We start from the raw sequence: 26010 nt of genomic DNA on the forward strand, positions 1-26010 counted from the left end.
TAAATGGCACTATCCGGATTTCGTACTTATTAGCTAGGAATTCTGTGTTGTTTTTATTGTAACAACAATATTTTTTTTAATTCGCCGTTTAGACTTATCCATAATACATTCATTAACCACATAATAAAGTTATCTATCACGAGTTTATTTAAGTGCAATAAAGCATGCGCAACTTTAAACGCTTGACGGTATCTTTTTCACATTATTTCTGGTGGTGGTGGTGGTGATGGTGGTGGTGGTGGTGGTGGTGATGGTGGTGGTGGAGGTGTTGGTGGTGGTGGCGGTGGTGGTGGCGGTGGCGGCGGCGGCGGTGGAGATGATGATGATGATCAATTATTTGAAAAGAGAGGATAAGTTCACTTATAAGTAACAGTTAATACCAAAATATTATAGTAGAAGTAGTAGTTTTAGTAGCGGCAGTAGTAGTAGTGGTAGTAGTAGTAGTAGTAGAAGTAGTAGTAGTAGTAGTAGTAGTAGTAGTAGTAGTAGTAGTAGTAGTAGTAGTAGTAGTAGTAGTAGTAGTAGTAGTAGTAGTAGTAGTAGTAGTAGTAAAGTAGTAGTAGTAGTAGTAGTAGTAGTAAAGTAGTAGTAATACTAATAGTAGATAGTACTAGTATAGTAGTAAGCAGTAGTAGAGTAGAAGTAGTAGTAGTAATAGTAGTAGTAGTAGTAGTAGTAGTAGTAGTAGTAGTTAAAAAGCAGTAGTAGTAGTAGGAGAAGTAGTAGTATTAGTAGGTGTAGTAGTAGTAGAAGCAGAAGTAGTAGTAGTAGTAGTAGTAGAAGCAGTTAGTAGTAGTTGTTAGTAGTAGTAGTAGTAGTAGTAGTAGTAGAAGTGGAAGTAGTAGTAGTAGAAGTAGTAGTTGTAGTAGTAGTAGTAGTGGTAGTAGTAGTAGTAGTAGAAGTAGTAGTAGAAGTATAGAAGTAGTAGTAGTAGTAGTAGAAGTAGTAGTAGTAGTAGTAGTAGTAGTAAAGTAGTAGTAATAGAACTAGTTGTAGTAGTAAAAGTAGTAGTAGTAGTAGTAGAAGTAATAGTATTAGTAGTAGTAGTAGTAGTAGTAGTAGTAGTAGTAGTAGTAGTAGTAGTAGTAGTAGTAGTAGTAGTAGTAGTCGTAGTAGTAGTAGTAGTAGTAGTAGTAGTAGTAGTAGTAGTAGTAGTAGTAGTAGTAGTAGTAGAAGTAGTAGTAGTAGTAGTAGTAGTAATAGTAGCAGTAGTAGTAGTAGTAGCAGCAGCAGCAGTAGTAGTAGTAGTAGTAGTAGTAGTAGTAGTAGTAGTAGTAGTAGTAGTAGTAGTAGTAGTAGTAGTAGTAGTAGTAGTAGTAGTAGTAGTAGTAGTAGTAGTAGTAGTAGTAGTAGTAGTAGTAGTAGTAGTAGTAGTAGTAGTAGAAGTAGTATTAGTATTAGAAGTAGTAGTAGTAGTGGTAGTAGTAGTAGTAGTAGTACTAGTAATAGAAGTAGTAGTAGTAGAAGTAGTAGTAGTAGTAGTAGTAGTAGTAGTAGTAGTAGTAGTAGTAGTAGTAGTAGTAGTAGTAGTAGTAGTAGTAGTAGTAGTAGTAGTAGTAGTAGTAGTAGTAGTAGTAGTAACGATGCTGATGCTGATGCTGATGTAAATGCTGCTGCTGATGATGATGCTGATCAATTATTTCGAAAATAGAGAATAAGTTTACTCATAACTAAGAGTAAAAAGTGTGGTATGATTATATCAGTATAAAACATTCAGTTTAAATGTCAGCTCATTTAGATAAATGCATCGTTAATACCAAAATACTGCCAAAGGGAGGCAGATTTTCTATGGCCCATGCACTCGTCTACAATGTATGAAGCATATTGTTTAGTTTCATTGGTAATAACGCTTTATATCACCATCAAAAACTAAGACAATTAATATTTTCACGATCGCTGGTTAACTCATAAGTACCCGCCTATGCATACACAACAGAACTAGTACTCTCACTGACTTTTAAATACGGTGAATATTATATATGTCATTTAAGAATTTTAAATTAAACATTCTTAATTCATATTGAAAATAGATTTTTGTCTTACCTGTACATCAAGTCCTTATTGCAAACTGCGCAATGTCAATAAGCTGAACAAAGGTTGCTTATCAGGAAGTGATTTACCCGGTAGGTCGACAATTTCGTCTGATACCAAGAAGAAGGCCGTGGTTTTGGGAAAAACGAAAACATGAAATGTATCCCAGTTTTGCACTTGCATATTTTTATTGCAGAAAAATGCATGACACGGAATGTTTCATTATTAATTGCATTGAAAATGTAATAATGTCAAAAAATGAAATTTGATGCATACATCAAAATGGTAAATTCGTTGAAAGATAAACTTTGCAATTATAAAAATGTATATCATCGAGGTTCCTCTCAGTAAGTGATTTAGGTCAAGGATTTGAATTTGTGACAGGTTTCGACTTCAGTACAAAAAAAGCTCATATCTAAAATTGATCATTTTTAGTAAACAAACTACCCAGTGTAAATATCTGCACGTAACGTGATTCACTCAACGATTTCTTATTGTATCACTGAACTTATCGTAAAGTTTCGGGCCACCAATACCGAAAAGACCATCGTGATTGAAATGTATATATTATACACTGATTTACCAACAGCTAAACATCAGATATTTTTTTAAAACATTTTCGTTTGTTAAATATTTACTGATATGTATTGAAAAAAACAAACTCTAGAATATAATTTTAACAAACCAGATATTTATTTATAAGATTACATATGCAATGCAGCGTACCAATGATCATCGCAGAAAATCTGGCCTATTGCATACACAGAACAGAGAATTGATAATGCAACATTTAAACATAAGACAGAATTTACTGAATAAGTCTACCATGTGACTATGGAAGGGAAAGCCCGCCAAAAATATTCATCACAAGAAATGTTGCACGTGTTGAAAATTCAGCTCATTTGTTAAACAGAGCACATTTAAAATGCTTAAATGCAACATTTAAATATCTGTTTTGTACAATTGTAAAGAGTAAAACGTTTTATGTTCCGATTCTACAAAATTGATATGCAAATAAATCAATTATGAATATAGAGATATTTTCATTTTAATTCGATCGATGTCAACAGTACACATGTGTAGACTTACTTTAACAGGTTTAAATGTTTAAATACAAACATGTAACTTCTAAAACTACAGATCAGAAAATGAAGTAAGGAAGTCGGTGAAAAACTATATTAGCATCTTGAATATTTTTTAAGTTGTACAATCGGTTTTAGTAATCTGCCACAAGTCAGCATCTAAGAAGTGTACTCTATACAATTGTACAGAATACAAGTTGACGAATCATAATTCAACATTTTACAACGCATTTCCATATAAAGCAGTGAACCGCAAATTCAACCGGTGTTAGGGTACAAATTGTAGTTAGAAGTAGCTTGCCTTCTGTTATCGTGGAAGAACTTACTGTCCAGCTTAACTTCATAGTCTTGATAGGTCCAAGGTAAGGATTTATTAAGATTTCAATATATCATCATCAGTATTGTTATATTCATGGATGCAGATAGGTGTTAGGCACTTTGGATCAAACAATAAGTGGTTCTCGACCACCTGCTCGCTGTAATTTGTAAATAATTTACTTGTTAACAAAATGTAAATGCACACTTCAAATGGCATTTATTAGTTTAGATTTGTTTCTTTAACGTTTTAGGTTTAAACATTAATTCTGATTTGACATGGAAGTTTACCCCCATTATCTCTTGAACACAGACCAGACTCAGCTTGGTTACGTTCAACTAATTTGTGGTGGAGTGACATTCCCATTTGATGGGATATTCATGCCCTATGTATTTTCACCATCTAACCTAGTTCAATTGTGTTCTCTCTTACCAAAGACGTACAATAGAGACAGGGCTTTCATCGTGTATGAGAGTACAAGGGACCACAGGACAGAGATTTTGCGTGATACATACGTTAAAAGAAGAATCATGTATTGTTCGCCTTTTCAATGTTTATTTTATAAAATGGACTGTTTGGCATCAGTGTGATATATTGTTTTAATTATATTTGACGGTTAGATTATAAAATTTATTTAAGGTCGATGCTGAAACAAGTTTTGGCAACTTATTAGTCACACTCGACACCTCATTCCTGATGCAATCCATCACCACGAGGGTCTCATTTCATTTTTGAGAATAGTTTTATTTGATCGTTCGTCAAAAAGTTGCAATTCTGTTACTCTTGTATCTTCAATGCAATTGAGTAATTAAATAGTAATTAAATTGAATGCGTTTTAATTCCCTTTTATTATTGTTTAATTTAAGTTACAATGCTATGACGTTAAATTTTATTTACACTTAAATGTATTATGAATATTGCTGGGCCAAGTGTGAGGTTGAGCGCTCTATAACCAGGTTTAAACCCCCAATGCTTTGCATTGACCGTTCCAAGGCGGTGACCCCAGCTTTATTCATATTTTGTGTTTATTTGGTTTGTATTGTGCTGTATTGTGCTGTTTTGTACTGTTTGGGCAATCGGTCACTTGCCTTAAATAAAGGACCAACTAATTGTTTTTAATAAAAATTCAATACTGCTCCAGCAGCTGGAGTTTCACTTTTTTATATTGAGAAGAAGCCAATGCTTTCCTGCAAAGTGGTAAGCGTTAACCGCAGGTATAAACTGGTACCGTTTCTATACGTCTTTGGTATGATGCGGCTAAGAGTTGAACCCACAACCTAATGCACTCGAGGCAAACGCTCTACCAGTTAGCTGTTTAGGCAGTTTTAAACTGTTGTTTCTTTGTTATAAGCTTGGTATGTTAACAATATTACAGATAATAAACATGTATATTACCTAAAAATTACCTATATATTTTTACAGGTTGGCACTATCACCAACAGATCAGATAGTGCTCCAGAATGGATTCTTGATGTGTAGATACTTTCAAAAATCAACTGATTGGTTAAAGGTGCGGTTTATAGTCTGCTTCGACAACGTATGCATCTTCAGCCGACTTCGACATTAACCCCCCGATCACTGGGATTTAAGTCATCCGTTTACATATGGCCCCGAAGGCAGCCACGGCACATTGACTTATTTCCCTCACAGATACCCATTTATACACCTGGGTGGAGAGGAGCAAGCATGGGATTAATTTTTTGCTCAGAAAAATACAGTGCCCCGAGCGGGATTCGAACCAGGGACCTTCCGATCCCTAGATCAGCATCCTACCACTAGACCACTGTCGCCACGCACGGTTTGCTGGAATCATGCACGTCAATCCGTTTTAGGTTATAATACCAATTGTCATTTAAAATTATTGGAAATAATTGTTGTATGTGTTTGATAACTGTTTTAATATGCATAATATTGACTTTGATGTCTTGTCAGCCGGATAAACACGTTTTTAATACACTTCTATGAATGTTTATGGTGAGTGGGGTAAAGTATATTGATGTTGATTTATTGAAAAAAAATAGAACTGTGTGGAGAATTTAACTACTATAGCAATACGACATCAAAAGAATGCATTATTAAGTATTTGGTGATTTAATGAGGAATTTATTAAATTTTAAGTGCTAGGTTATACTGTATGGTAAATAACACTAGACATATACTGGACATACAATGTAATCATTGTCACTGCAGCTGAACTAATTTGTATTTACTTTATAAGGAAACTTGTGTCGTAAGATAATTATACCAAAGATAAAATTCATATGACTTCACTTTAATAAGTAGGTTTTATTTATATAAGACAATTGTCTATTTTAAGATATTGGAGGCCATATTGACAATGGATAAAGTGCCAACTACTATTACACCTAAAAAATTAGAAGATTCAACATATGCGACCGGCCTTCTCTTGCGCACCACAACGTAGAACAACGAATGACTAAATGAGTCTGATAACAGTCAAAACATGTCTATGTTTACCAAGAGATGTGTAGCCTAGAAAACATCTTTTGCTGGACATGATTTTATATGATGTAATAAGCAAACTTGAAAAGACTGTGCCTTTCCTTCCGAAGCTTATTCGTGAGGCTGCTCAGCATATTTCGTTTGAGGTGCTTACTCATATTCTCTATTTATGTTTTTACACATAATCATCTATATCACAATCATATATTTTCTAACAAATTTTATTTTAATATATATGAGTATGCAAATTATCTATGCAATAAGTTAAAACCGTAATATCATTCAAGTCATTCAAAATTAATGCTTTTTTATTTGATTGGTTGTCAGTATGGTGTGTAATCTGTATATACTTATAATTTTTAATGGTTTACAGTGGTTTTGCCTTTATAAGATTTACATTCTGTATTTGATTCTTTTCATGGAGTAGATGAAAGTATCTTCTAGAGACTTAACGTGATATCTTGATAATAAACAAATAAAAAAAAATACATGTTCAAAAGTGTCATGGAGTAATGTTCTTTAAACTATTTAATTGACCAGTATTGACAAACCAGAAAACTGTTCTGTTTAATTACCTGATGGTTCAATTATTGCAGTGAAAGAAAAAAATCAAAGTAAACATTGAATTTAATCACAAATTTTGACAATTCAACAAATCGAACAATATTTCATGTTTATTACATGGTGTATTGGTAATAAGATCTTGCAGCCGCCTAATAAGATCTTGCAGCCGCCTTTCATGACCGGGGCTGTTGAGTATTTTCACTAAGTATTTTTAGATATTCAGATTTCATATGAAATAGGGCTCATTTATTTGTACAATTTAATATGCTTGTTGGTATAGTGAACCCCAAAGTCAAATTTTTTTATGATGATAGTTTGTTAAGTGTCAATTGATGCTTTTATGTGTTGGCATAGCAAGATTTGCAAATTCATAAATTAACAGAGTAAACTTTGTGAATACTGCTGTACTTCTTTATGAAGTTGCTACTGAATTACTAGTCTTTAAAATTTAAGATTTGTATGCTTATTAAATTGTAATGCAAATATTAATGTAGTGTTTATTTAGATATACTAAAGAAACCAATATGGGTATACAGGACTTAGTTTCCTTCTTTAGCAAGGTCCTTATATAGGCCCCTTCCCTCAAGACAAAGGCCCCTTCCCCAAAGAAAATTTCTTTATACTGATGCACTTTTCCTCAAATTTAAAGCTTACTTTGAGAAATTTCTTCCCCTTTTTCAGTTTTGTCAATATCTTTTTCCCAAATTGGTGAGCCAGGCCCTTTTCCCAAATCAAGATGTTTATATTGTAATAATATTGGAAACTGAAGATACTTTAATAGACCAAAAACAAGCATCATTGGTTTATACTGTTATTTGTTGTGAAACCACTGTTTTATTAACATACATAATCAGAGTTCATATGCATCTAATCAATATCAGTAATAAAATAGAAACAAAAAAAACCCATAAATATATACCTCTATTAATGCATACACTTTGTATTGATTGAGCAAAAATAAATATAAAATGGTTTGTTTATATAGTTCTTTAAGAGAAAAAGCTTTCCGTAAACACCTCTGAATTAAGCAGAGTCGGTCCGTGAATATACCGTCTTTTCCTTTTTCATTTAACATTCGAAACAACGAAACACGAAAATCAACGCATATAAGTTCATATTCCGATTTTCTAATAACCGAAACGTAAACAAAATACGAAAACAAAATTAACCTCTTTATATCGTTTTTCGTTGTACTTATTATAAAACAAAAAACGAAATTGATTTCCCTGTTCATATTTTGTTTCAATTCATATGACAAAAATAAATGTTTGAAAATTGGAACGGATTGTTTGATCTCGTTTAACGTTCTTGGTTTGAAAAAACGGTATACGAAAAACCAAAAACGAGTGGCGTTTGCGGGATGTTCTGCTGTCTTGGGGAGGTAACTCTTTAGTGGCTTTTTGCGCGTATTTTTCTCCCTTACATAAGACTTAATCACTTATTTCCATCAGCATGACATCCTACGTGCTTTTTTCGTGAAGGTAAAGACACGCCCGTAAGGGACAGAGACGTGGATATTTTCAGTTGTTTTTCCAGGTATTGTATTTTTCCAATTTGAAATGATCATAATCTTGACATCGAACGGTTTTCCAACGTACCGGTATTTCATGCCGATCCAGCCGATTAGATAGGGCTATAATTAGCCTCTTATGACACTTCGTGTTCTTGCCCTATGCTATGTAAATTCAGTACTTATTTTACAAAAAAACAAACAAATTCGTTTTAATCCTATTAGCATTGGAGAGTTCCTTACATTTTAAGAGCTGCAATACCCCGTCCCGTAATCCTATTTGTATTACCCGTTAGACCCGCATGACAATTTAAGGACACAATAATCGGCGGCGGCTGCTAAAATGTACCTATGGTTTACTTTTAACGTAACCTTGCATAATAGAATAAATAAAAAAAAATGTTTTAATCTTATGGAACGGTAAAGTGCAAGGTGTCTAATATATAATTTCCAATTCGTTCGATTAATAACAAGTACACGTTGCATTTAACAACTGCATTGTGATATGTCTAGTGATTATAGCTCTAAAACAAGAGTTATAACTAAACACCTTATATGAAACCGCTTTGCACTTGAAGAAAATGAAATTAACTTAAATATAATTAATAAATGTGCCAATTTAATAACTTATTAAACAACATATTTAATGTTCCTGAAAGAGCGCCCAAGATATAGTTAATGCTAACAAGATATATACATTCCAATGATATTATAACGCCGCTTAATATTTTTTCCTTTAAACGTTACGTTTCTTAAAGAAGGCGAATATCATGCGTCACGCCTTTAGAATCTACTTGCACTCATTGAAATGTTCCGTTTAAGACCTTGGTTGTCTCCTAAAATGAAACTCGAATGCCATTATAGAAAAGTGTTTACATTTGTAACAATACGTGTATGATTTGCTGAGAAAATGATATATATGAGGAGCGCGCCATCAAGCATTCGCTTGCATGATCTGTTAAAGTACATTTATTAGTCGAAAAGTGTATTCTTTTATTCGTTTTATACACATCCAGTTCATTTTAACAGTCCTTCAAAAACTGGACTAAATGTGTACACCAAACAAAAACGTTATTAAAAATAAATAAATAAATTTGTAACAACAGAGTTTTAACTTATAAAATAAAATCAATTGACATAATGTACTATACTTAGCGTTGATTTTTCTGTTATTTGAATGATGTGTTCTCGCAAAGAGTTCCAAATATTTTTATAATTGTTATAAGCAAATTTTCTTTATTCTATAAAGGGAGCACCAAATATAATCATGCTGATAAAATTAAAAAAGAACTCAGTGCGTGAACCGATAGCTTTATAACAACATAAATGAATACATTCAGGACCAGTGTCGCAGCCTACATTTACAACTTGTTGCAATTCACTGGTTGGATGCAAGAACTGCATAGACACCTGGTACGAGAGCCCACCGCCAGCCAGTTACCCGAAGTGTATGAGCCAGGACGGCACACGACGTGCCATGACAGGGCTTTATGAGGCCGTGCATGCTCTTAGGAATAATTCACCATACTAATTGAATGTACATGTGTATATGTTTAGCAAAAATGTGGATTTTTTATTTCATTTCTGAAACAGATATGAATACAGTGTAGTAAATAATTCGATATTTGTTTATTACTTGAAGAGAAAGGCTAAGCCGAACAAAGATATTTTATTGTGCAATGATTATTGTAATGCATGTTATACATTAAATCAAATCCAATGACTTGAAACAAAAGCAGGCATGTATATTGGTATATAACTTTACTGTTGATCTATTCATTATTCCATTAGACTAGCCAAAAAGAGCTGTGCCAAGACTCGTCTATCTTCCTCTATAATACATGTTATAGTGAACATTTTATTATTGAAAATAATAGTTTCAAAGGGAGGAAACTGCGCACTAAGATTAATCATGAGTTAGCATCCAAATAAAGCTGCGCAGCGCCCCTCGTTTTCCGTTTTCCGTGTATCGTTTTATCAAATCAAGAACGATAAATGAGAGCAGGCGCTTTATTTCAATTTTCAAATATTGATTTTTTTAAATTTAAATTGAAACGAAATAGGAATAGACATACACGTTTCGTGTTTTGTTTTGAAATTAGTAAAACGAAAAACGATATAAATAAGTCGATTTGTTCTTTGTTTTTTGTATTTGTTTCGGTTATAAGAAAATCGGAATATGAACTAATATGCGTTTATTTTCGTGTTTCGTGTTGTCGAATGCAAAACGAAAAGACGGTATGTACACGGACCAGAGTCCCAGTCTCTATCACTGCAGTTGTAATATTAAATTTGCTGCATATCAACACCTTCTGTGTCGTTCGATGGTGTTAATGTTCTTCTTACACAGCTTAGCACCTAAAAACTGGTACAACTCTTTTGACGAATCCTTTTCAAGTCTGAAAAACAACAGAAGAATACCACATTTAAACTTAAGTGGTTTTACTTTCTTTGTCTTTTATTTATACAAAAAGTGTGTACAAATAATGAAGCAAAAATATGAATCATGATATTAAAAAAAGACAAGCGAATAGGAAGAAAATCTTATATTTGAACAAAACATGTTTGTTAAAAAAGATAATAGATACAACTTCAACAGTGTGGTTTATTTAATATGTTCAGTTTAAAATAAATTAGTTTGAACAATACACAATTAATTCAGTATTCCATCATGTAAAAATTGGTTAATTTGATATATTATCAGTACAGACTAAAACATATGTTCTAGAATCTTATAATAATGTGTTCAGATTAATTGGAGGTTGTTATTTTATTATCTACATCTACATCTGCATCGTACGTTAACCTGTGATCACTGACAATGATTTAACGGTTCACAAGAAAACGATTAAAAGTGTGAAATAGAAATATAGCATCGGTCAAGTAAGGTTGCAAAAGTAAAAGATGATAACAGAAATAAGATACCAACTACTACCCTCCATCAGAGTGACCAATCCAGATTGCGTAGCGCTGCCAGGGTACAAGTGATACCCCGCTGGCACAGCTCCCTCGTCATTTGGAAAAGTAGTTGTTGGAAGTGGTATCCCCCAGAAGGGTTGGGACGACAGCTCCCTCTTGAATGATACCAAGGAGGGTGTCTCAGCGGTGCTGGCTGGTAGTTTGTTCCACTTCGGTATAGTCCGTGGGAAGAAGCTGTACTTAAAGGTGTCTGTAGATGTAGAGTACTGCCTCTATTGGAGATTATGGTGGTTTGCCGCTCTTGTCCTGCAGGTAACTGGTGTCAAATACTTCGAAGCTGGTATATCGACTAAGTCGTTGATGACTTCATATAGCATAATCAGTTGAGTTTTCCCTCTCCTTGCCTCAAGCGATTCCCATTGCAGATGGTCAAGCATGTCTGAGACGCTACTGGTGTTTCTGTATCGATTGGTGACGAAGCGCGCTGCTCTACGCTGAACCATGTCAACTTTATGTATCATGTCCTTCTGGTAGGGACTCCAATTGGAGGAGCAGTAGTCAAGATTTGATCGAACCATGGAGTAATAGGCATTTGTTTTAGTCGATTCAGTAGCCTTGTGCAAGTTTCTTCGTACAAATCCGAGCATACTGTTTGCCTTTTTTGTTGTTCTTAGTATGTGTTGCCTCCAGGATATGTTAGCTTGAATGTCTACGCCTAGGTATTTCGTTGTTTTATCTATAGTAAGAGGAATGCCTTTCAAGTGGTAGATAAAGGTCTTTTAGATCTGCTGACACTCAAGACACTGCACTTCTGGGGGTAAAATTCCAAGCCCCATGTCTTTTACAATGTGGCTAAAGAGTTGAGGTCATCTTGCAGTATGGCTTGATCTATATCTGATGTGATTTGGCGGTAGAGAATGCAGTCGTCGGCAAAAAGGCGTTTGCTGGATTGGACGCAGTCTGGGGGAACGTTGATAACGATCAAGAAGAGTAGAGCTCACAGGACTGAGCCTTGTGGTACTCCGCTGATGACTGGTACTGTATCCGACGCCTAACCCTCCACCAATACTTGTTGTGTTCTCCCGGTGAGAACAGACTGGATCCACATCAGTGTATTCCCCTTGATGCCACAGTGTTCTATCTTCTTCAGTAATCGCTTGTGGGTGACCATGTCGAACGCTTTACTCAATGATCACCATGTCTGTCTGAGTCCTCTTGTCTAGTGACGAAGCCAGTTCATGGTACAGTGTAAGTAACTGTGTCTCGCAGCTTCTCCGAGCTCGGAATCCATGTTGACAGTCATGTAGGACTTTGTGGGTGTCAAGGTGCTTCATGATGCTGCTTACTAAGACGTGTTCATGCATCTTACAGCATTACGAGGTGTGGATACAGGTCTATAGTTTGCGGCTTCATGGAGAGTACCCTTTTTAGTAGATGGCGGTTACATTCGCATGTCGCCAGTCGTCTGGTACAGCTCCATCACATAGTGAGGCGTTGAAAATCATGGTTAGGATTGGAGGCAGTTCAACTGCACATTCCTTCAGGATACGGCCAGATATACAGTCAGGTCCTGAAACCTTCCTCGGATTTGTTTTTGCGCAGCAACTTCTCCACACCCTCTTCGGTGACACAGATCTCCGACATGGATGGTAGAGGTGTACCTGGTGAACTAGGGACATGTTTCTGGTTCTACTGTGTAAAAACTGATCCGTACTGCCTGTTAAGTTTATCAGCCTTGTCCTTGGGTTCGTTAAAAAGTCTGCCCATGTGCTTCAGCGGAGAGACACCGGTGTTATCTTTCCTTATGTATTAAATATAATTCCAGAAGCATTTATACGCTTGCCTTAGGCATTTTTCACTTTCAAGCACACACAAAGTCTTGGTGAACAGGGCCATCATCATGCTAATCTGCCATGACTGTTAAGCATATTTGAAGGATACCAAAAGGGAATCTGAAACAAAACATGTATGTTTCAATTGTTGTCCTAAAAAGTCAAAATCAAGTGAAAACCCATATAAAGAAAATTACTTGAGTAATACAACCACATTTATATAATTTCGGTAAAATATTCCACAGTTTATGATACAAAAACATTTTTGATACATACTTTATTCACCGAAGTTGACAATTTTCGTTATTCCACTAGAAGAATCAATGTTTACATTTAACCGGTAGTCATCAGCTTGTTACCCAGACATTTTATCCGGGATTAAAATTTCGTGTCACAATGGTTTTCGGCCTGTAAGCGCAGCATTGGTTCCTAGCTCAGACGAAAAATAATTTTGTCGCTTCTACCGCGTATAGATAACAGACTTTACAACTGTGCAAATGTTAACTTGTAACATTGCAAGATGTAAAGATACGCGTTGGTCAATCTAGACGTGTTTACATTCTCACAGTGGAAATCGGCTGTTCGTTAAAGTTAATACCGCCGATTTGTATATTTTAGCATTTACCTTTGTAAAGAAACGTAAGAGTTGTGACAAAGTTTTGTGCGTTGTGTATGCGATTTGTGTATACAAGTAAATGTATATTTTTACATTTTGAACATTTTTTTTATTTATTAAACAGTTTTAAATGGACAATTCACAAGATGAACTTGTAAGATGTATCCACCTTAAAAAGTAACATTTTTTGAAAATTGAAACATAAAATATCAAACCTTGTTTATTTGAACGGATATTATTTGACATGTTTGTATAATCTATAATGGCAACATGGATCATATCATCTGAATACTCAACACGTGCAACACTTCTGGTGATAAATAATATTGGCGGTCTTTCCCTCCCATATGTGAGGACACGTCATCATTGTATGCAAATATTTAAACGCCATATTTCATATGCTACTTACACTGGTCGAATGTTCAAGTGTAATGAACACATCTCCTTGTTTACATAACAAAAAACCATTTGGCTAAGTAATTATAGTCGTATACTTAATTGATTCAAATAACCCCACCAACCCACGGACAGATCAAATTACAAATTCACACATGAGAAATATATAGACAATCCCCTTAAACGATGAGCTTAGTTCAAGATAATTCTAAAACCTAAATTATAGATAGTTGATAAGTTTATTCATATGTTTTTGTTCATATGTTTTTGTCCTTTTCTGATTTAATTAAGTAAACTGATTTGAAATATAGAGATCGCCAGCTGTTTGTCACACTTATCGGTTTGAGTAAATAAATGGTTAGTGAATGGTACATTTTATTTGTTAAATTGCACGTATTTGCATATCATCTGCTTGATCGCAATTAGATCATAGGAATGCTATTGCTAAAGACTTGTGCTATTAATCCGTTATCGCTTGTTTAACGGTCCACTGCTTTCTAGGTATACCCGGTTTTATGACACTTATCAGTAAATATACTCGCAGTAAATATTCGCCGAATTGCCGTTTTGCAAGACGTTATTTCATTGGTCAGTTTGATTTAGCTCTTATCAAACTCTTTGGGTCAGACAAAGTATCACCGCATTTACAAATATATCACCGCAGTAATAAATTTATTACCGCAGTGACAAAATTGTCATTGCGGTAACAATTGTTTCACCGCGGTGATATCTATTTTTAGCTCTTGGCGTATTTGTGCTTTTGACCAAAATGGTACGTCAAATTCTCTTCCGTGACACTTATAATTTAACAATTGTTTGATGTTTAGTTCTTCGCCTGCGAAGAACTAAGGTTATGAGTGTGCGTTGCAAGTCAGTCTGCTCTTAACTACACTAGCGCTAGGAACGATAACCACATCTGCCTGTTTATACTCTACCCCTATGGAAGGGAAAGACCGCCAATATTATTCATTACAAGAAATGTTGCACGTGTTGAATATTCAGCTGGTATGTTCCATGCTGCAATTATATAGTATACATACATGTCAAATAATATCCGTTCAAATAAACAATGTTTAATATATATTGTTTCAATTTTCAACAATGTTAATTTTTAAGGTTGAGACATCTCAAATGTTCATCTTGTGCATTGTCCAATTTAAAATTGTTCAATGAATAAAAAATTACATGTTCAAAATGTAAAATATACATTTACTTTTATTTTTAAATCGCATGCACAACGCACAAAACTTTGTAACAACTATAACGCTTCTTTACAAAGGTGAATGCTAAAGTATACAAATTTGCAACAGTAACTTTAATGAAGTGCCAATTGCCACTGTGAGCATGTTAACACGTCGAGATTAGTCAACGCGTATCTTTAAATCTTTCAATGTTACAAGTTAACATTTGCACGGTTGTAAAGTCTGCAATCTACCCGCGGTGAGAACGCCAAAATTATTTTTCTTCTTAGCCAGGAACCAATGCCTCGCTTGCGGGCCGGCAACCATTGTACATGTAAACACTGAATCTTCTGGTGCAATAACGAAAATAGTCAATGGGATATTTTACCGAAAATATATTAAATTCGGTGTATATGCACTCAAGTAATTGTCTTTATATGTGTTTTCACTTTTCAGCTGATTTTTACTTAATTAGTGGGTGGGGTTAAATGTAAGGGTGTCACGGTGCTCCGTGGGACTGTATATCGTAATAGTCTCCCCTCGGTACGGTTCACGATACGCCTCCGAGTCCGAACGGTACGTTACGGTACGGCATTTTCTATGACGCATTTCAAAGGAAGTAACTGTAATTCGCCCTAAAAATTGCGGACGTTGAATTGAAATCACCTCCAGCGGGCTTCTAATGAAAAAATATGGAAACATTTTGTGTTACCAGTAAGAAAGTGGTAGGCGTTTATTTCGTATAAACATTTGCTTTATTATCTCGACCTTAGTCGCTACGAATTTCCTAAGCAGGAGCTGTAATTTTGTGATTCCGCTGAGAATTTCGCAAATTCTTTGAAACCATTAAATTAAATTTCAACCACTCAAAAATGTGCTGTGTCGCCTACGCCACGAAACAAGGTGCAATATTTGACTGGTTCTACGAATTGCGCTTGCAGTTTCTTACGGTACAAGCAAAGATAGCCAGTTTGACTAGTTGGTAAACATGTTATATTTTTAATTTAAATAATCTATCGAAGTAAAAGAAACATAAAGCAGTCCGTATTTTTTAAACATATTCATAATTTCGTGTTTATATTTAATCAAAGTTTTAGATTTGTAAATAATAATAACTAATTGTCAATTCGTGTACTTGCATGACATTATATGGTATTTTGTATATTGTATGACACATATGTAGAGGTCTTAAAAAATGGAAAAATGGTTTTAAATGGTTTGTATGTTGTTTCCATCTGACAATACGTATCGCGATACGTATCGCATCCTACACACTGTACCGCGATACGTATTGTATCGTAAGGTGAGCGTATCGTGACACCCTTAGTTAAATGACACATGTTTATGTAGCAAATTTCATTAGTTTTTGTTTAATCTCAGGACAACAATTGACACATAAATTTTATGTTTCAGATTCCATTTTGGTATCCTTCAAATATGCCTAACTGTCATGGTAGATTTGCATGATGATGATGGTCCTGTTCACCAAGACGTTGTGTGTGCATGAAAGTGATAATGTCCAAGGCAAGTGTATACTTAAATAACATCCAGCAATTAACCTGAACAAATAATTATAAGTTTCTAGAACATATGTTTTAATCTGTACTGATAATATATCAAATGAACCAATTTTTAAATGATGGAATACTGAATTAATTGTGTATTGTTCACACTTTTTTATTCAAAACTGAACATTTTAAATATACCACACGGTTAAAATTTTATCTGTTATCTTTTTTAACAAACATGTTTTTGAAGTATAAGATTTTCTTCCTATTCACTTGTCTTTTTTTAATATCATGATTCATATTTTTGCGTTATTCTTCTGTTGTTTTTTTAGACTTGAAAAGGATTCGTCAACAGATTTGTACCAGTTTTAAGGTGCGAAGCTGTTTAAGAAGTACATGAGCATCATCGAACTACACAGAAGGTGTTGTTATGTAGCAAGTTTAATATTTCAACTGCAGTGACAGACATGGACTATGGAAAGCTTTTATGATGTATGCTTAGACTGATAAGTTAATTAAAATACAGTAAAATATATAATTTCAAGATATTTAAAATACATGGAATATTTCAAAATTCAGAATTCATAAAAAATAGGTACATGTATGAACAATATGTACCAGAGTTATGACATTTGAGACATTTTGGTACATTCTTAATTTCAAAATGTGTTGTATGCAATAAAAACAAAAAAAGATATCCAGAAAAAAACAATGTCACACAAGTTTATTAACAGATCAATGCAGTAATTAAGCTCACGGTGTGCATTGTTTCGCTAACCATGCCAAAATGTCACATTTTGAGATATTTTATTCGAAGTTAACACTGAAATAACACTAAACTATGAGAGTTAACTAAATTCTTGCCAAGGAAATGACAAAAATGATCATTATTGACAAAGTGCAGATCCTTTGATTTTGTTTGCACGAGATTTTAAACATAAAATCTAATATCTATTAAATTTTAAAATATAAAGTTAAGTGACATGGTGAACAATTTCTAAACACTACGAGTACAATAAAATGTACAAACAAGCAGAGTAAAAATTATCCAAGCTTAAATCTGTTCTAGACTCTCCAAAAGATACAACACTTTGTGTTTAACTGGAAAGCTCATTGAATGGCTTAATTGTTTCTCAGGTTCTACTTAACGTTAATCTTTTCTAATACGCACATGCAAAGGTATTATCATGTATTGCTTTAAATGAGTCCTCAATAATATTGATAAAGACAACGCATATTCTATTTAAGAGATAATTTCAAGGCCGAGTAAACAACTTACAAATTACACTATTACAGAATTATAGTACTAAGCAAATTGTGTCCTTATGAAGCTTTAAACGACTTTTGCTTAATAAGTATACTCTGATAAGACATCTCCTAAAGGATGTATTTGATTTGGTTAAACTATGTTTGCTAATGTATGAGCAAACAATGCTTGGCAAAAAATATATGATGATATAAATAATGCTACCTTTCATCCAATAAACATTTTTGTTAAGGCATACAACAAAAATTCTTTGAATATTCATAGACAACTGAGTAACATAATATTGGATCTGAATTGGTAATAATTTCTTATGTTTCAATTCACTTATCTTGATTTACAATTAATTTCTTTCATTGCATACTGTTAAACATACAAGACTATGTTACATGAATACATATGTCTCTCATAACTTACTGATATTTTGATTAAATTCTATACTTTCACTTATTTAGCATTCCATATATGTTATAATGTAATATGTAATAATTATGATATTATCAATTAAATCTACTTACATATGTTTTATTAACTCCAGATACTTGCTAACAATCCATTGTTTATCACAATTCAGTAATTCCAATCCAAAAGTACGCTCCATGTTTGTTTACTATGACGCTGTCAGCCAGCTGTGTAGGAATACGACCTACATTTTAAATTGCACAATATAATTTGTTTTTCCTAACTATTGTTCTCCAAAATTAATTGCTTTCACTTGTATTATTAATCTAAGGATGCATTTGTGTATTGCATTTTGGTAAAGTTATGTTCCAGTTGCGAATGCTTTGGAACTATTTTTTTTACGCATAGAAAGCCTATGCATTGTATAGTTTCATGTTTCCATTGTATTATTAAAATGTTAAACAGACTTTTAATGCAGAACATTTCTGCCTGATATTATGTATTAATGTAATGTGTTTTAATACATATTGCTTTTTATAATGTAACAAATCATATTATTGACTTACTTTGTTGATTTAGGATTCCGAAATGCTGTTTAGGAAAATGGCTCTTTGTAAACTTGTTTTATTGGTTAAGGAATTCCATAGTGCACGTTGATTTGTTGAGACGCCTAAGTTTCGGAATCCTAAAGCATCTTCACTATAAATAGAGCGCAGCATCACGGATTCTTCACCTCGGTCAATGACTCAAAATCCATGTCATTCAAAGTCGGAAACCTACCAGCTTAAGCTAAAGCCATCATAATGGTAGGGAATAGTTCTGTAAACTCTTAAGTATTCTTTTAAGTTATTTACACTATTAATCAAGTAACAGTGATGCTGCGCACCTTCATCATACTTATAGTTATTTATTCATAAACCAAACTTATTAAGTCGCGATCTACGATTTGAATAGATTTGTTAAACCTTTACTCGGTCGTTTGTTCTATCCTGACAACTTAGAAGTGTCTAAGTATTACGATTGGCGTCAGAAGCGCGGATTTATTTTCAAATAATTTTCCGAGTGATACGAACCCAGCCTAGAAAGAAAAAAACAACAACATTGATAAAGCAGTTTAAATTTATTTCATCACACAAATCAGTAAACCGAGGTCACATACAACTATTACTACGTACAGCTACAACTACGTTATATCTTGCTCCCCCTACAATTCCAGTAGTTTATCCTTCTTAAATAAGGCCAGATAATTATGAGGGCTCCGGTGACTTTGAAGCGTACATGTCACACTTTGAGGACTGTACAGAGCTCTCTGGATGGGATGATAAATCTATATGTCTCGTCTTAGCCAGCTGCCTACGTGGCTCCGCAAGGTCATTCTACATGAGCTTGTCCCAATCTGAAAAAAGGGATTATTTTCTGCTCTGTAGAAGACTTGCTTCACGCTTCAGTAACAGCAAGCATCTAAACCTTTGGCTATCGAAGTTCGAAAGCCGGTGCAGGCAAAGGGGTGAATCAATTGCAGCTCTAGCGGATGACCTACGCCAGTTGGCCCAGAGAGCCTACCAGGACCTGGACATACATTCACAAGAGCGCCTAGCACTCAACCAACTTTATAAACAGGTTTCACCCGATATGCAGTGTCAGTGCATTGATAATGGCTGTCGCACAATCGCAGATATTGTTAATGTTATTGAGCGATACGAGGCAGTTCTTGGAAAACATTCAACATTTGTTAGGGCACTCAGTGAAGAGATCTCTACACACTCTGACACTGATATGCGCAAGTGTCTTCAGCGCATCGAGTCACGTCTGGACAGATTAGAAAAGGTCTGTCCCAGAGGCCCACCATTTCAGAACTCTCGTCATAAAAAGCCCTAGTCACATGGTTGCTTTGGCTGCAAGGCCAATGATCACTACTGGCGCGATTGCCCGAACAATGACTGAGAGAAACAGGTTCACAAACACCACCAAAATACTACACCACAATCAACAACCGCCCAATCGCATGTTTGCGAAGAAACACAATGTTCTTGATGGCGCTTCATCTCGTCGTCAGATGAACGACAATAGGTCGGAAAACTAGTTTCAACCGACTCTGAGGGTCAAGAGTCGGTGCAGATTATTAACAGACCCACATATTGTTATGATAACGTTGTTCCAATGCATTCTGCACGAGCCGGTGCGAATACACACACTTATGACAATGGTTTCTATGTTACTTGCATGGTTGCTTCTAAGCCTGCTAGATTTCTTGTTGATTGTGGCGCGACAACGTCCTTGATTTCAACTCAAACACATGCATACATCCAACAATATGGCAATTTTTATATGACCCCAGTTTCTCAATCTTTTCACACAGTGAGTGGGCAACAAATGAAAATCCTTGACAAAGTCGACTTTGTGGTTCAGCTTGGTAAGGGGTGCTACGATGTTACTTTTGTGGTTGGTGACATTGATTCAGATGGAATCCTAGGTCAGGATTTTCTTCGACAAAATGTGGACCACATCAATTACAGAAAGTCCTGTTTGGTGATGGGGTCCGATATTGTACCACTGCAAACTGTGGGCGGCTCCAGTCAAATATGTCGTGTAAAGGTTCGTGACACGGTCAAGATACCTGCACATTCAAGAATGTGGGTTCCAGTCAATATTCCCCTTGCTGAATATATGGCACCACTTGGTTTTGTGGAACCAGATCCTGACGTTATGGCTGAAAAGGAAGTTTTCCCCATGAGCGGTATTTTTTAAATACACTCAGAAAATGTTCTAGTTAATGTTGTTAACTATGGTTCAGAACCTGTCACAATCTTCAAACGAATGTATCTTGGCACCTGCAAACCTTTCTTTGAGAACACGCAACAACATCGTGTTGCACGTGTGACTCAACAAGTTGAATGTAACACTTTGCCAGAGTACCTTACTGATCTGTATGATCGAAGTTCAGTCCATCTAAATGAGCAGGAAAAATCTGATCTTCAAAACTTAATCTGTAAGTACAGTCCTGTTTTTTCCAAATCTTCAGAGGACATCGGGCGAACCTCACTAGTCAAACATGTCATCAACACTGGTAAAGCTGTACCAATTCGGCAACCGCCAAGGCGTTTACCACTTTGCAAACGTGCACTTGAAAAGGAAGAAGTTACCAAAATACTTGAACGTGGCATCATAGAGCCGTCAAGCAATGCATGGGCTTCTCCAGTTGTTCTAGTAACTAAGAAAGATGGCACCCCACGGTTCTGTATAGACTATCGGCGCCTAAATGACGTCACCATCAAAGATGCATACCCGCTTCCAAGGGTTGACGATTGCATCGATTCACTTTCTGGAGCCAAATATTTCAGCTCGCTCGATCTTAATAGCGGCTACTGGCAGGTCGGTATGAGCGATGCTGACAAAGAAAAGACCGCTTTTGCAACAACTATGGGGCTGTACCAATTTACAGTAATGAGTTTTGGACTGGCAAATGCTCCATCTACATTCGAAAGGCTGATGGAGAACGTTCTAAGAGGTCTACAATGGGACGAGTGCCTCCTATATATGGATGACATTGTGGTTCCATGTGCCACTGTGCCTGAAGGTTTAGCCCGCCTCGAACATATCTTCGAAAGGCTTCTTGATGCTAACCTTAAATGTAAGCCCTCAAAATGCAGCTTGTTTCAAAAGAAAATAAAATTTCTTGGCCACATTGTCTCAGAGGATGGTATCTCTGGGACTTTTTCTGATGGACCCAGCAAAGATTGAAGCAGTGCTGAGATGGCCAACGCCGAGAGATGCAAAGGAAGTTAAGAGCTTTCTGGGACTTTGCTCATACTATAGGCGCTTTGTCAAGGATTTTGCGCTTAAAGCGAAACCTTTGCACAAGGTTTCGGATAAGAGCTTCAAATTTGAGTGATCACAAGTATGCGACGAGTCATTCCAATCTCTAAAGACTTCTCTAACTTCCTCACCAATTCTTGGTTATCCGGTTCCTGGTTCCAAGTTTGTCCTGAACACTGACGCCAGTGACATAGCAACTGGTGCTGTCCTCTCACACATTCAAAACGGGACCGAAACTGTGATTGCATATTACAGTTAGGCTCTCAACTCCCATGAAAAAGCATACTGTGTTACACGGAAGGAGTTGCTTGCAGTAATTAATGCATTGAAAGCACTTCACTCCTATTTGTACGGACAGCCAGTCCTTGTCCGGACAGATAATGCAGTGGTAAGCTGGATGAAAAACCAGAAACATCCTACTGGGCAAGTTGCACGCTGGCTACAGGAGCTTGGTACGTATAACCTTGAGGTTACGCACCGTAGTGGGTCACAGCACAGGAATGCTGATGCCCTTTCACGCAATCCGTGCTGTAATTGTGCCCGGCAACAACGCCTCAGTGATGAAGTGTCCGAGCAACAAACTGCTACAACTGAAAATTGTCTCCCTGAAGTAGACAAGCATGACAATGATCGCTTAAAGGCCGTTACACGATCCAAAGCAAATAAAAAGTAAGGATGCAAACCTTCAATGGCTACTCTGAGCAAATGGTCACCCACAGAAATCAAAACCGGGCAGCTGAGAGATCCTTGCATTGCATACCTCATTCAAGCTCTTGTAGGTTCTGAGACAAGGCCACAATGGCAGGCCGTCAGCGACAAAGCATCTGCTGTCAAAATCCTTTGGCGCATGTGGGACCGATTGAACGTTAGTAGAGGTTTCCTAGTACGCACATGGCATGAGGATGAGCTTCACAAATGGGATCAGATTGTCGTGCCGTCTCACAGACGAGAAGATGTACTTTATTACTTCTATGACATTCCGTCTGGTGCGCACTTGGGTGTCGAGAAGACACTAGGAAAGATTCGGCAAACTTTCTTCTGGCCAAGTATGCGAGAAGACGTTAAGAGGTACTGCGCGATGTGTACACATTGCGTATCACGCAAGAAATCTAAGCCGCCTAAGTCACCCCTGGTCAGAATCACACCTTAGCCCCATTAGAGCGGAGTGCTGTGGACATATATGGGCCGCTTCCCAGGTCTGAATCTAATAATGCATTTTTCCGTGTGATATGCGACTGCTTTACACGGTGGACTAAAGCCATTGCGATACCAAATCAAGAAGCCAAAAACTATTGCAAAAGCATTTGTCGACAATTATGTTTCGCGATTTGGAGTCCCTCTATCAATACATTCGGATCAGGGTAGTTGTTTTACCTCATCTCTTTTCAAAAACATGTGCGACTTGTTGGGAATCAGGCATACTCTGTCCACTCCATTGCATCCGCAGTCCAATGGAATGATTGAGCGCTTTAACCGCACTCTAGGTACCATGCTCACCATGTACTCTGACTCAAACCAACGAACTTGGGACCAGTTTCTGGCACAAGTGCTCATGGCTTACTGGTCTTCCATCAACACTAGCACCGGACAGTCTCCAAATAAAATGGTTTTTGGTAGGGAAATCACATTGCCTTTGCAGGCATGCATTGGACTGCCACCAGAGTCTGGTACAAACGAAAATCCTATTCCTGACGATTATGTGTCAGAACTACGTGCAAATTTGGAACACATCCATGATGTTGCTCGTAAAGTTCTTGCGAAAAAGGTGGTCTACCGCAAGCGACATTATGACCTTCTCGCAAAAACTAGGCAATTCAGGGTTGGTGATCCTGTCTGGTTGCTGGATTCCACACGCAAACCAGGTGTATGCAGTAAACTACGTCCACAATGGCAAGGGCCATATCTTGTAGTAGAAAAGATAGACGATCTTGTCTATCTTATAAAGAAGTCCCAGAATCACAAAGCTAAACCAATCCATGTTGACAGGTTAATGAGATTTCACGGCAGTGAAATCCCTAAGTGGATTCTAAACGCAAAGTAGATATGTATCAGTACAATTTACACAGCTCACGAAATAGTTATTTTCACACACACACACCACTTCCTCCAACAATTAAATCTGCACTTCATTATTTTTTTTATCTTTGCTGTGGTTACAAACACTCGATGTCAAACTTCTGAAATTTGCATGAATCCTGCAATATGATAATTTGAAACCGATACAAATGATGATGCTAAAATGAAGATTGAAGTCTATGATGAATGGTGCGCACCATACGCTGAGTAATTAAGTTGGCTTGATTACCCGATTGCGATTTACTCCAGAGAATGATTAGATTCTACGTTAAAGCATATCAGCTCATCAGTAAGGTATTTCCCTTGTGTACTTGCAGAACACAAGCCAATTTGGATATCAACTCATCTGCCCCTTCTTTGTTAATCATCGACCCAAACTCTTCAGCCGTTCTGGTGATTTACGCTACCACGCGAAGAAAAAACACCCCATTGAGCTCCGAGTAGCACCAAATGACCTTTTTAGCAATAAGGTGGCCTTCTACTTCTCTACGGAGCCAGCTTCATTCATCAAGTGTCATGAAGTTGAAAACCCCAACAGCGCCACTGCGTCCTATGCAAAATATCTTGTAACAAAGTGGGCTGCAGGTAGATCTCCTGGGATTTCTTCATGGATTAAGGGTTGGTAGTTGGAATGTGAATCATCTGCGAAATCCAGGAAACGAAAATCTTCTGGAAGTGTTTCATACATCCGACTAGATGAATTCGGTGCTGTGGCCTATTTGGAAGATGGACCTTCTGTCTATAAGGCGACCATTAAGAAGGGGATCTTCCAAAATCAAATAATATAATTTGATATATTTGATAGAAAGTACTTACCATTTATTTCGAGATATCCAATTGTTCGATTATCCGGCTTTGAAATAACGAGAGTCAACTGTATTTCAATGTCGTCTGCTGTATTATGGCAAGGGTAAAGACAAGACAGGTGCACTGAGACATTTTTAGCTTATGGATAAGCAAAAGGATCTATTAGAAACTGCAAAGACTGTGCATTCAGATTTATCTCTTAGACTTGTCATTTCACATTTCTTGTCAATCTATCAATCGTATCAATATATTTGTTTAGATTTTTACTAAGCATATACTATTTGTCACTAATAAAACATATCAAAGAACTAATTTGTTTGTACATCGTCGTCGACGTGCCGGGCCTAAATGTCTCAGTCGGTAGCGTGTTCCACTTGGAACACAGGGTTGTTGGTTCGAACCCTAACTCACCAATTATTATTGCCGACATTTTATAAAGTCAGTGTGACGTGATTCATTCATCTCACACCACTGAACAATTATTGTGAGAAGGCAGTCAGTGGTTTTGACGAATATTGTGCAGAACCTGTGTTGAAATACCAGGCACATAGAAAGGTGGACTGACAGTCGGGATATACGTAAAATAATGTTAAAAACGGTGTATAACCCCAATCCAATCCAATCCAATGACGTTTAGGATGGGGGGGGGGATGATCCAACACATTTGAACGATTAGCGTCCCAAATCTTAGACTGGGATTTATTGTGTGGTGTCTCTCGGCAAGGTGCCTTTTCATAGCCCTAGTACCAAGAAAGCATTTAACGTCGGCTCTACGTCGGCCCGACGTCAAAACTACGTTGACGTTTGCCCAAATTTGAACCGAAATCACGGGTTTGCTTTGTACTTGAATATTGTCCTGAAAGTGTACATTCATTGTTTCTCGAATTATGAGTACTCGTGAATGCGTATAACAAATTGCCGGACTTTCGCACTTTACATTACATAAACGTGGTTTCACGTGTTTGTTGGTTACGATTTGTGAAATGATTGTGGGAAAATGAGTAATTGCTCAAATTGAGCAAAATGAAGAATATCGCAACAGTAAAGAACTTTTGTCGAAATGTTCGGGTTTCGATGGAAATGAACTAATAGACAAGACGTCTACTACATGCAGGGTGTTTTTGAAAGCTAACAATATAATTTATAAGGAAAAATTAACATCAGTACAATAATTGCAGCAGTATTTCGATACCAGCCCTCAGAAGTTGACCATCAATGTTCGATTTC

The 26010-nt window shown here is 36.3% G+C and overlaps 3 protein-coding genes across 9 annotated transcripts in view; 2 read left to right on the forward strand and 1 right to left on the reverse strand.

The window, feature by feature from the left end:
* The window catches only part of LOC127836631 (heat shock 70 kDa protein 12B-like), a 15224-nt gene extending 13102 nt beyond the window's left edge, over positions 1–2122 (reverse strand). The window contains exon 1 of the mRNA XM_052363312.1: positions 2044–2122. The gene's annotated coding sequence lies outside the window, so the exon portion shown is untranslated. The remainder of the gene's footprint in view (positions 1–2043) is intronic.
* Positions 1–26010, forward strand: part of LOC127836628 (transcriptional coactivator YAP1-like) — a 205999-nt gene that overhangs the window by 127925 nt on the left and 52064 nt on the right. The gene's annotated exons all lie outside the window — the stretch shown is intronic.
* The window catches only part of LOC127836636 (uncharacterized), a 255189-nt gene that overhangs the window by 45430 nt on the left and 183749 nt on the right, over positions 1–26010 (forward strand). The gene's annotated exons all lie outside the window — the stretch shown is intronic.

Source organism: Dreissena polymorpha, chromosome 6 (assembly GCF_020536995.1).
Source record: "Dreissena polymorpha isolate Duluth1 chromosome 6, UMN_Dpol_1.0, whole genome shotgun sequence".
NCBI lineage: Eukaryota > Metazoa > Mollusca > Bivalvia > Myida > Dreissenidae > Dreissena > Dreissena polymorpha.